General features: G+C 43.4%; 1 pseudogene across 1 annotated transcript in view; it reads right to left on the bottom strand.

Moving 5' to 3' along the window:
- Positions 1-3,868: 3,868 nt before the first annotated feature.
- LOC144372543 (secernin-1-like) overlaps positions 3,869-10,507 on the bottom strand; it is a 54,603-nt pseudogene continuing 47,964 nt past the window's right edge. Inside the window, exons 6-7 of the transcript XR_013432522.1 lie at positions 9,704-9,883; positions 3,869-7,901 (exon numbers count right to left, since the gene is read on the bottom strand). The product of XR_013432522.1 is annotated as a secernin-1-like (transcript). The remainder of the gene's footprint in view (positions 7,902-9,703; positions 9,884-10,507) is intronic.

The raw sequence follows: 10,507 nt of genomic DNA, 5'->3' as shown, positions 1-10,507 counted from the left end.
TGCTTCTGAGGTCATTTCCTGTTAAAAACCCATCTATGGTCACCAGTACTGATCTAAGCCAATTTTTTAATGGTATCATATTTATGAGATACTGTGTGATATTTTGATATGTACGATGTATAATGATCAAATTTGAGTACCAAGGCCAAACATTTTGGGGAGGGGGCACCAGGGATTGAACTCAGGAGCAGTCAACCACTGAGCCACATCCCCAGTCCTATTTTATATTTTATTTAGAGACAGGGCCTCACTGAGTTGCTTAGCTTTTGCTGAGGCTGGCTTTGACTTGCAAACCTCCTACCCCAACCTCTCAAGTCACTGGGATTATAGGCATGCACCACTGTGCCCGGGGAAAGCCAAGGGTTAGAAGTTTAAGGATGGAAGGGCTTCTGAGAAGGCCGCAACAAAATGGATGTTTACATGGACCTCGTGCTTGCTATAACATACAATGATGGAAACAGAGCCTTTCTTCTTTGAGCTAATTTACTGAGTGTTTGGTTCAACCAAGCCTAGGGGTTGGGGGGTACTTAAAAGTAGCTAAAATTAGCAAAGTGTGGTGATACATACCTGTAATCTCAGCAACTGGGGAGGCTGAGGCAGAAGGATCCCAAGTTCAAGGCCAGCCTCAGCAACTTAGTGAGGCTTAAGCAACTCAGCAAGACCCTGTCTCAAAATTAAAAAATAAAAAGGCTGGGGATGTAGCTCAGTGGTCAAGTGCTCCTGGGTTAAATCCCCAGTACCTAATAATAATAATAATAAAGTAGGTAACTATATTTATTTAGTTTTATTTATATAGAATGGGCAGAGTGTATTGTTCATAAATTCTGCTAAATTGTATTAAAATGGAAAAAAACCTTTCAGCCTAAAATGCACTTTGACCCCCACTTCCTTAATTCAGCAAACCTCTCCAAAGAGCCTCCTGGGTGAAGCAAAACCATCTCCGACTCCATTAATACTGTTTTAGGTAGACTCTGAAGCCTGCTCTGGAGGAGATTTGGCTTATCTGCTAGCTCAGGATGAGAGCTTAGAAAATACACACAGATTTGAGTCTCTATCATCTCATATGAGTTTTGGAAAGTAAATTACTTGGCCTGTGCTTTAGTTGCATTACATGGATGTGTACCTGGGCATATAGAGATAAAATCACATGAGCAGGCCCTGACCCTTTGGTCACTTCAGTCAGGCAAGGGCACACCCCTCCCTCTGAGGAGCCACCAGTTCGCGTATTTCTTGCTCATTCACAAACAGGGCTCTGCTGGCTGCATCCCAGTTGCTCCCTTTAGTCGCTGGCTGAGCTGCTGGGACCACGCTTCACTAGCTTTGCTGTGGGATAACAAAGCAGGAGGGGTAATTAAAATTCATAGATGTTTCAAAAATAAATCTCATCTAGAAACTAATTTGAAAGCTAGCTACTACATGCTTTGCATCCTAATGAGTTAAGGAGCTGACTTTTTTTTTTCCTGCTGCCATATTGATGGAGGTACCAATAAGCTCTTTGGTGACCAAGAAAGGCCAGTCTGAGTGGGGAAAAAGAGCAAGGGCCCAGGATAATATACAAAGTAGGTGATGAATTCTAAAGTCCAGGCAGGTGGTAAAGGAGCTGAGCTATACATTGAAGGACCTTTACACTGAGGCACCCCTTAGGAAATTAAGAATGGGAGAGGTGAGAGGAACAACTTCATGAGAAGAACTGTAGATTCCAGAAGCTCTTCCAGAAGTTCCAGATTTTCTTCCAGAATTTCTAGGAGTTCCAGAATCTCAGACTATGCCCCAAAAGCGTTGGCATCCTTCATGAACCCATTCTGTCATGGGTTGAATTATGTCCCCACAAAATTCATATATAGAAGTCCTTAGCTCCAGTATATCTCAGGATGGTACCTTATTTGGAAAGAGGATCACTGAATATATAATTGTTTTAAATGAAGTCATACTGAAGTGGGCCCTATGTTCAATAGGGCTGGTTTTCTTATAAAAAAGGAAAATTGGGTATTGCCATACACACGGTGATAATGTGGTATAAGAGGAAAGCAAAGGTTGGGATGATGCTAAAGATTTCCAGCAAAGCACCAGAAGCTAGTCAGGAGACATGGAACAGATTGCCTCTCACAGCCTCAGATGGAACCAACCCCACAGACACTATGATCTTGTACATCACATCTAGGCTCCAAAGCCACGGAACAATAAATTTCTCCTGCTTATACCATCCAGTCTGTGGTATTTTGTTATAGCAATCCTACAAACTCATACCTACTCTTGGAGCTTTTCAGGAGTGTGTTACTTTAATGAAAAAGAAATAGGTGAGAATAATATTTAAAGTAGCAATTCCTTATGTCAATGGAGCAATCGTCTAATCTGATGTTGACTCGGGTCACTTGTTGCAGGTGGCTTAGTTCTATTTCCTGAACCAGACAATTAATTTTGCATGCCATAAGAGCAGAGAAAACTTTTTTTCTTAAGAGACATCCTTGTGTCATGGAGCTGCTAAACCTTTAGAAGGAGGAGACTCAGCATAGATAGCATCAGCCATTCTGATGATCTAGACTCTAGACTTCCAATTCTAGTTCTTTTTTTTTTCTTTAAAAAAATGTGGTAAATACACAACATAAAATTTGCCATCTTGATTGTTTTTATTGTCCAGTGTAACTGAAGGGCATCTTCACTGTTAAGCAGCCACCACTACCACCCAACTTCAGAACTCTTCATCTTGTAGAACTTCAGCTTTGTACCCATCAAATTACAATCCTCTATTTCTCCCTCCTCCCAACCCATGGCAACCACTCTTCCTCTTTCTTCTCCTAGATTTGACAACTCTGGATACTTCACATGAATGGAATTGTACACTTCCTCCTGTAACTTGTTTATTTTACTCAGCATAACATCCTGAATGTTCATACATGTGGTGGCATGGGTCAGAATTTCCTTCTCTTTTTAAAAGCTGAAGACTATTCTATTTTATGGTGTCATGGAACATGGCTAAACCGGTCAGTATCACTCCAGGTGAATTTTGTCTGACTAAATAAAGACACAGACACAGAAAGTACTTTTTTGGGTTCAATGACTGCTCCTCAACCACAGCTCCTACAGGAGGGGCAAGGTAGACAAGAAAGAGGAGGAGCACTCCTGGAACTTGGGTTTTATTGGGGAGAAACCACTCAAATGAGGCAAGGGTAAGGTTACAAGAAACAAGTGGGGTGTGATCCAACCTCATTGGGTGACACCCACTCCTGGAGCTGCGCCTCTCTTATCAGTGGAGGTAGTGTCCAAACACATTGCAGTGCAATACCTGTTCAGTACCTCCTCACTCAGGACTTAAAGATGTGTACCTAGCTCCTTTCCAGAGCGGCTTCCTGACAGTATGCTTATACTATATTTTGTTTATCCATCCATACATCTACGGATACTTGTCTACACATTTTGGCTATTGTAAATAATGCTACTATGAACCTGTAAGTACAAATATATCTTTTGGGCCCTACTTTCCAGTCTTTTGTAAAGATACTTAGAAGAGGAATCACTGGGTCACATGGTAGCCCTTTTTTAAAACATTTTTTTTAGCAACCTCCATACTATTTTGCACAATGGATGTGCCATCTTACATTCCCATCAGTAGTCTACAAGGATTTCAGTGGCTACTTTTTGTTTTAAGTTGCAATCCTGGTGGATGTGACTCGATTTCTCATTGTAGTTTTGTGTTTACTTTTAAAGAATAAATTTACCCAAAGAATGGTACCTAATGCAGGAAATTTTTGAGTTAATTTTTTTTCTGAAGATTTCCAGCAGAATACACATCCCCTTCCACACATTTCCTGTGTGCTGACTGATGCCAGCATTCTTTCATGAAACACAAGACAGAAGAGGCCACTGGACATTAACTTCAGTATTTTTTATTGTATGCTTGATGCATTTAGAGACAATCCCAAGGGCAAGCACTGGATAAAGGGACATCACCTGGTTTGTAGATAGTTGTACAAAAGACTGTTAAGACTACATGGTCAGTTCCCACTGCAGGAAACGAAGACTTTCTTTTTTATAATTCGCTGCCAGTAGCATTTTCCAGCTAATACATTTAAACTCTCACAACATGATTGCAAACATATATATATTGGTTCCCACAAGAATTCTGCATGTGACATTTCAAGATGTATGGTGTCAATCAGATAAAGCACATTTTGACAAAAACCTAAGGAGGGCAGCGGGGACTTAAGACTGTGTGGAATGAAATGCCACAGCTACAGGAAGCATACGGTAGAACTGGGACTGCCAGGCGTGTAACCTGCCACTCCCCCCCCTCCCAGAGAGCATGCCCAGTGAGGTGGGTCCCCTCGCTTTCTTCTCCCTGTGCTTCCTAAAGCTAAGAGCTCAGTTGAAGACATCTCCAATAAAGGATGGGTGAGTCTCCAATCAGAAATGCAATTAGAGACCTCATGACAGACACAGGGTCCCACCTGTCTTCCCTGCTATCAGCCAGAGCTATGTGTCACCTGTATGGAGGTGAGATGACATCTGTTAGGATGCATAGTCATTTGCTTAGTCAACAATTACTTTTTAGATTTAACGATTCATCCAATATTAAAGGAAATTTGTTGCTAAGATCTAAGAGGCATATACCTGCTCTGTTAGCTTGTAGGGTAGCTCCTAATAATAACATCAGGTCTTACATTACAGGGCACTAATGAATCTCCATAATTTTGATTATGTCCTTATTCTACATAAGGTTCAAGCCACCTCCAAAAATGAAAGCACTATTATTTCTGCTTTGCTAACTTACTTTCGCTGGAGTGTATGCCCTTGATCTGAGGGTCGTCTTCACTTATGGTAAATCCCACCTAATAGACAAGACTAACTAGCTTATGATAGGTTACAGGGGAGGTGGGGGAGAGATTCTGTCCTTTATGGCCATGACTTCTTTCTGCACAAAGCATGCACTGGCACCCTACCTTCTTAATAGATATACAAATGGCATTTAGGAAGCTATTTACACATGGTGACCTTTAAACATTAGTTTCACGTTTCATCTTGAATAATCATTTTCCCTATACAGCCTTCAGAAAAGCAATCCCTGGAAAAGAAATTATCCATGTAATAAGCATTCTTCCAAAGTAAAAATCTGTTAGGAGCATTTAAAAGCAAACATTCCCCCTACAAACAGCCTACTCAAAATTCAACAACATATTTCTGACTGTTGTCACTAAACGTGAGTACAGCCACATCAGCATACTGCTTGCTCTCTGTAGTCTTTCCCCACCCTTCCCAAATGCACAAAGAAACCTGAGCACTGCTATTCAGGTTTGACTGTACACAGACCCCCCATCTCCATTGCCTGCTGGGAGGCACTAGGCCCACACAGAGGGCAGGCACACCCTTTAGTGGTAAGACATCAACATTACAGCTGTGATTGATGTACAGTTGGCCCTTTCCTGCCTGCAATGTCCACAAACAGAAGTAGCCATTGTGTTTCCCACTGCACAACTGGCTGGGTAAAGACAACAGTCATCTGTGATTTGGGCCATAGGAATAAAAGCAGGCCTTGGTGTGATTTATTTGCACTAGACTTCTGATCAAATCTTGTATTACCCTGACTATCTCAGACAGGTCAGGTCTGATAAAATGCTTCCTAACCTGTGCAGGTGAGACCATGCATTGAAAGACAGGATTTCTGCAACACCTAATTTCAAATAACCACTCCTCAGGTAGACTTTGGAAGGTAAGTACCTACATCATTCTCAAACTTCATCCTTTTCCATCTTAGCAACTATAGACACTTTTAGAATGGCCACTTCATCTAAGAGGAGACCCTCAACTCATCAGCAGTGAAAGCTCAGGTCAAATCTACACTACAGGCTGCCACTACTGGCTGCCATAAACTTTGTCAGCTGAAATAGTCTTCCAATCTGTACTTAGTGATTTTACATACAGAATTTACAAAACTGCTGAATAGAAAGTTCATGGCAAATCTATACATACACTCTTGAAAGAGAGTTGTAGAAAGAAAATATTCATTCCCATAAAATTTCTGAGGCTGGGGACAAGGCTCAGTGGAAGAGAGCATTTGAGAGTGCTTGCCTCGCATACTCAAGACTGTGGGTTTCATCCCCAGAACAATAACAGAAAAAAAAAAAGAAAAGAAAAACGTTAAAAAATCTCTGATCCTTGGTATTCCACCCACATAATGAGCGGCTGTGTCACTTTCAGCCCTCATGGGCTATGACATAGGTGCTGAGGAATGACTACCCCTGTGCCATTTCCAAGTCTACTGATCCAATATTTCCTTTTGCTAGAATCATGTCAAGGATGGTGAAGCATCATTAGACCCAAAGAGCACTCTCCCGCTAGCTGCTCTATTAACAGACACTCCTATCAGTCATCTCTGCCACTTTGTCATTGTGGGAGTTGGGAGAGAGTTCCATAAATGAAAGCAAGCCCCACCACTTCCCGCCCACTTCCACTACCAGTCTGGAAGCAGCTGTAGGGCATGAGGACTAAGGGGGAAGATCCAGGTGGTCAGTTGCTTCAGACACCCATGTGTGGGTTCTGACAGGCTGTGTAGGAGGGGTGGAGTTGGACTGTGACCCCACAGAGATGTCCTCTTGTATCTGTCTGTCACCTTCTTGCCCTCTGAATGCCCAGTATGGAGCCCACCTGGTCTTCCTTGCCTACTTTTCTATGCTCTACTAGTGGGTCAAATCCTTTATGTGGATATGATATTGGAAGCAGATCAGCTCAGCTGGTGTCTCTCTGCTGAGATAAAGTAGCAACTGCTCAAATCCCAGCAACTTCAACTGCAATCTAAACAGTCAAGATTTTTTTTTCCTTTTCTTTCCCTCATTAGCTGAGAGTCACAGTTGCATGGGGTGGGACTATGCTGCAGGGCCACTGAATGAATCCTAGATTAGATGCTGGTCACTAGACCAGGAGTCATCCCTACCCAAGGCCCCATCTACTTGGTAGGTGCACTGCTCTGTAGAGATAGCAGCATGTCTTTTGGGAGACCCACTTGGTGATCCTGGGAGGTCACTGGCACGGCTCCCTGAATCTCTAAGGTGTATAGGTTCTGGCTAACAGTGCTGCCCAGCTCTCCTGCATATGAAGCAGGGTTGGGTCCACCACACACGAGTACAGCACATGGAAATAAGTTCCTTGGAGATCATGGACACCAGGACACAGCTGGGGCAGCTGAGAAGCCCCTTTATTCCCTCCCATTGGCTTAGTTACCCAGGGAACACCTGTGGAAACTGCAGTGCCCACAGGCATGAGCCCAGGTGAAGAGCAACTGGGGAGGTGCCCCCTTCCCTCCACACACACAGGAGCCTGTGTGAGCCAACAAACACCTTTTGTTAACCTGGAAGAAATGGGTACTGAAAGACTAAGACCTCAAAAGAGCTTGCTTTTCCCACCAACTCAACATGGCAGAGCCTGTCTTTCAAGCCTCCATGAACTCTAGTCCTGCCAGAGTCTAATGTGTCCATTGTCACTGAAATACAAGAATAGCAGCTTCAGATCCACAATCTGTCACACAACTGAACGCAAGAGGCAGAAGGATACGTGTTACATTGCAAAGGAAGGGGACCTACACGGCTGAGAAAGGGACATTTAGAGACACAAGGTAACAGTTGGATCTGGCTTCAGAAAAGGAGACCACCTGATAACTTTTCTCATTTTACTCAAACAGGAGAGTGTTTGTTTTGCTGGTCATTTAGTCAGGTGGGAAGTTTTAAATAAGAAGGGGAAAGGGAATGCTCACTTCACTTAAAGAACTTAATCTTCGTGTCAACACAGTCATAGAAAAGGTCCCCCACCTGGGCGGGGTCTGGGGGCTCAGAGCTGCTCAAAATTTCTTCCATGGCTTCCAGGCCTTGCTTTTCCAGCTCCATCATGATCTTCTTCAGCACTCGGCCCTGCTCCTGAGGAAAGACATGGCCTTTGCACAGTCAGCAGAACAGTGGGATTGTGGCTGTGGACACTGAGCCTCGGGAGTTCTACTGGCTTCCTGCTCACAGTCCCATCCACCCACTCTGGTCTGTTCCCAAACAACTACCACGAGGACCATTCTAGAATGTGGCTGCTTCAGGATAAAATCCAGACTCCTGAGCGGCATTCAGGGAAGGCCCTGATGAGAAGCAAGGTCTTGTGGGCCTGACCTCTTACCTTATCTCTTCCTCGTCTTCAGCCAGATTGAATTACCTGCACTCCTCCATCTCATGATACTTTCCCCCATTGTACAGTGACTCTTCCCTCAAGCGGGTCCTTCCCTACGTCAACACTTGGGCAACTTGTGCCCAACTGCCACCCAATGGCTGGGACATAGTAGGTGTACTGTAACAATGTACTGCAATGGTGCCACCCAATGGCTGGGACATAGTAGGTATACTGCAAAGATGTTTGCTGAATGATCAATGAATATTTATCTCCTGAGCACTCTTTTTAGGAGATGGTAAGAGCTCTTCCTCCAAGAAGTACTCGCTCATTTACAGTGGGTGACACTGAAGGCTTTCATTTACCCAATTAGTCCCAGAACTGAGAAGCCACTCTCCTTACTCATCCACTACTTCCTGATTCAACCCAAGAGTCATTTCTAAATTTCAAAACCCAGCGATCCCATGGGCTCTTTCTGCCCTACATTCTCATTGCTTGATACCCACAAAACCAGACACTAGTAGGTGACATTTTGAGTCTACCTGGGGCTTTCTGTCATACACCTAGAAAATAAGTCCTGTCAGAAACTTTATTAAACAAGCTTTGATAATAGAAGCAGTTTGACTTTGAAAAAGTACTCACTCTTAAAAATAAATGTGAACTTAGCCAGGCATGGTGAAACACATGTGCCTGTAATCCCAGCGGCTTGGGAGGCTGCATCAGGAGGATCATAGGTTCAAAGACAGCCTCAGCAAATTAGTGAACCCTTAAGCAACTCAGTGAGACCCTGACTCTAAATTTAAAAAGGGAAGGGGGGACTGGGTATGTGGTTCAGTGGTTAAGTGCCCCTGGGTTCAATCCCTCGTACAAAAAAGAAAAGAAAAACTGGGAATGTGAGAATCTTTTTCTAAAAGAAAAAAAAAGAAAGAAAGAAAGAAAGAAAGGAAGGAAGGAAGGAAGGAAGGAAGGAAGGAAGAAAGAAAGAAAGAAAGAAAGAAAGAAAGAAAGAAAGAAAGAAAGAAAGAAAGAAAGAAAGAAAGAAAGAAAGAAAGAGAAAAACTGGGAATATGAGAATCTTTTTCTAAATGATATCGGTAGTATGGGAAAATATGCTTAACATAGAATTTGGTACATGGTGGTTGTGCAACCACCACCACCATCCGTCTCCAGAGCATTTTTGGAGAATTACTTTTTGGAAATGGCATATGATTGCATCTTTAAATAAAGCTCTGCCAATCAAGTATAGCTTCTTAGCCCTAAAAGGTTGCAAAGAATTTTAAGAAAGCACAGAAGCAGGTCTCCCTTCTAGAACTGCACATCTCTATTCCTCCTAAGTCAACAGTAAATAAGAGAGAGCTTGGCCCACTGAGTTCCAGAACATGAGAAGCAAAGGCTTTGTTTTACTTGGTTTCAGGAGATTGGGTAGGAAAACGAGCACCCGCATTCTAGGAAGGCCTGTAGAACCTGGCTGCCCGGGAGGAGACTGGCCAAGAGTAGAGGAGGCTAACAGACTCCCTGACTCCTTCCTCAGGGACCTCATTACTCTCCCTGAACCCTTATCCAGGCTCACCTGGTCACTCTCGATGACAGCACGTGCCCAGTTGTGGGCCTTGTACAGCTCATGCCGGCGGTCTGGTTTCTCCTGGAACCGAGGCTCCTTTTTAGCAGGGTCATCGTCCCCAAAACAGGGAGACTTGCTTTGGGAACGAGTTTTACTTCATCAACAAAGATGAAAGGCCTGCATATGAACCTAGAAAGAAAGGACAGTCAGACTGAGCATAGGGCACGAGGACACCCAGAGACTGTCTCTTTATTCAGCAATCATTTTCAGTGCCAACTCGTGGCAGGTGGGTTCGTGCCAAGAGAAACACACTGCATGATTTAGTAGCTATTTTAATAAAACCAACAGCCATTTACAAGCTACAAATTCTTCTATTTACAGTGAGGAGACACTGAAACAGATTATTTCTGTCCTGGAAAGAGCATCCGAGAGAACTCTTTTAAGTTGTATAAAGTGAGGCAAAAAGACACATAGTGTTTTGGGAAAAGGATGGAATGGATGGTCAATTTTGAGATGAAAGGTCTACCCCTTTCTCTCCTGGAAAGGAAGGGTCTTTTGGTTTTAAGATTCTCATTGGAAAATCTTTGTAAGATCTCTAACAGCCTCAAGGAGGGTACTGATTAAGATAGATGAAGCAGAAATTCCCAGAGATCCCAGAGGGGACACCTGCAGAGAAGCAGAAATCTGGCTGTGTGAAAGCAGGTGCTAGGCAGAGTGAGGGGCCTGATGCCCCTTTATTCTTTGATCCAGCTCTTCTGGCAGGACTGATGTCTGGCAGGCAGGCATGTGTGAATATCTTTGTGCGTGGCTTGC

The sequence above is a fragment of the Ictidomys tridecemlineatus genome, unplaced genomic scaffold (assembly GCF_052094955.1).
Source record: "Ictidomys tridecemlineatus isolate mIctTri1 unplaced genomic scaffold, mIctTri1.hap1 Scaffold_1227, whole genome shotgun sequence".
Taxonomy (NCBI): Eukaryota; Metazoa; Chordata; class Mammalia; order Rodentia; family Sciuridae; genus Ictidomys; species Ictidomys tridecemlineatus.
The sequence above is the reverse complement of the archived record's forward strand: the minus strand, read 5'-3'. Positions and strand labels throughout refer to the sequence as shown.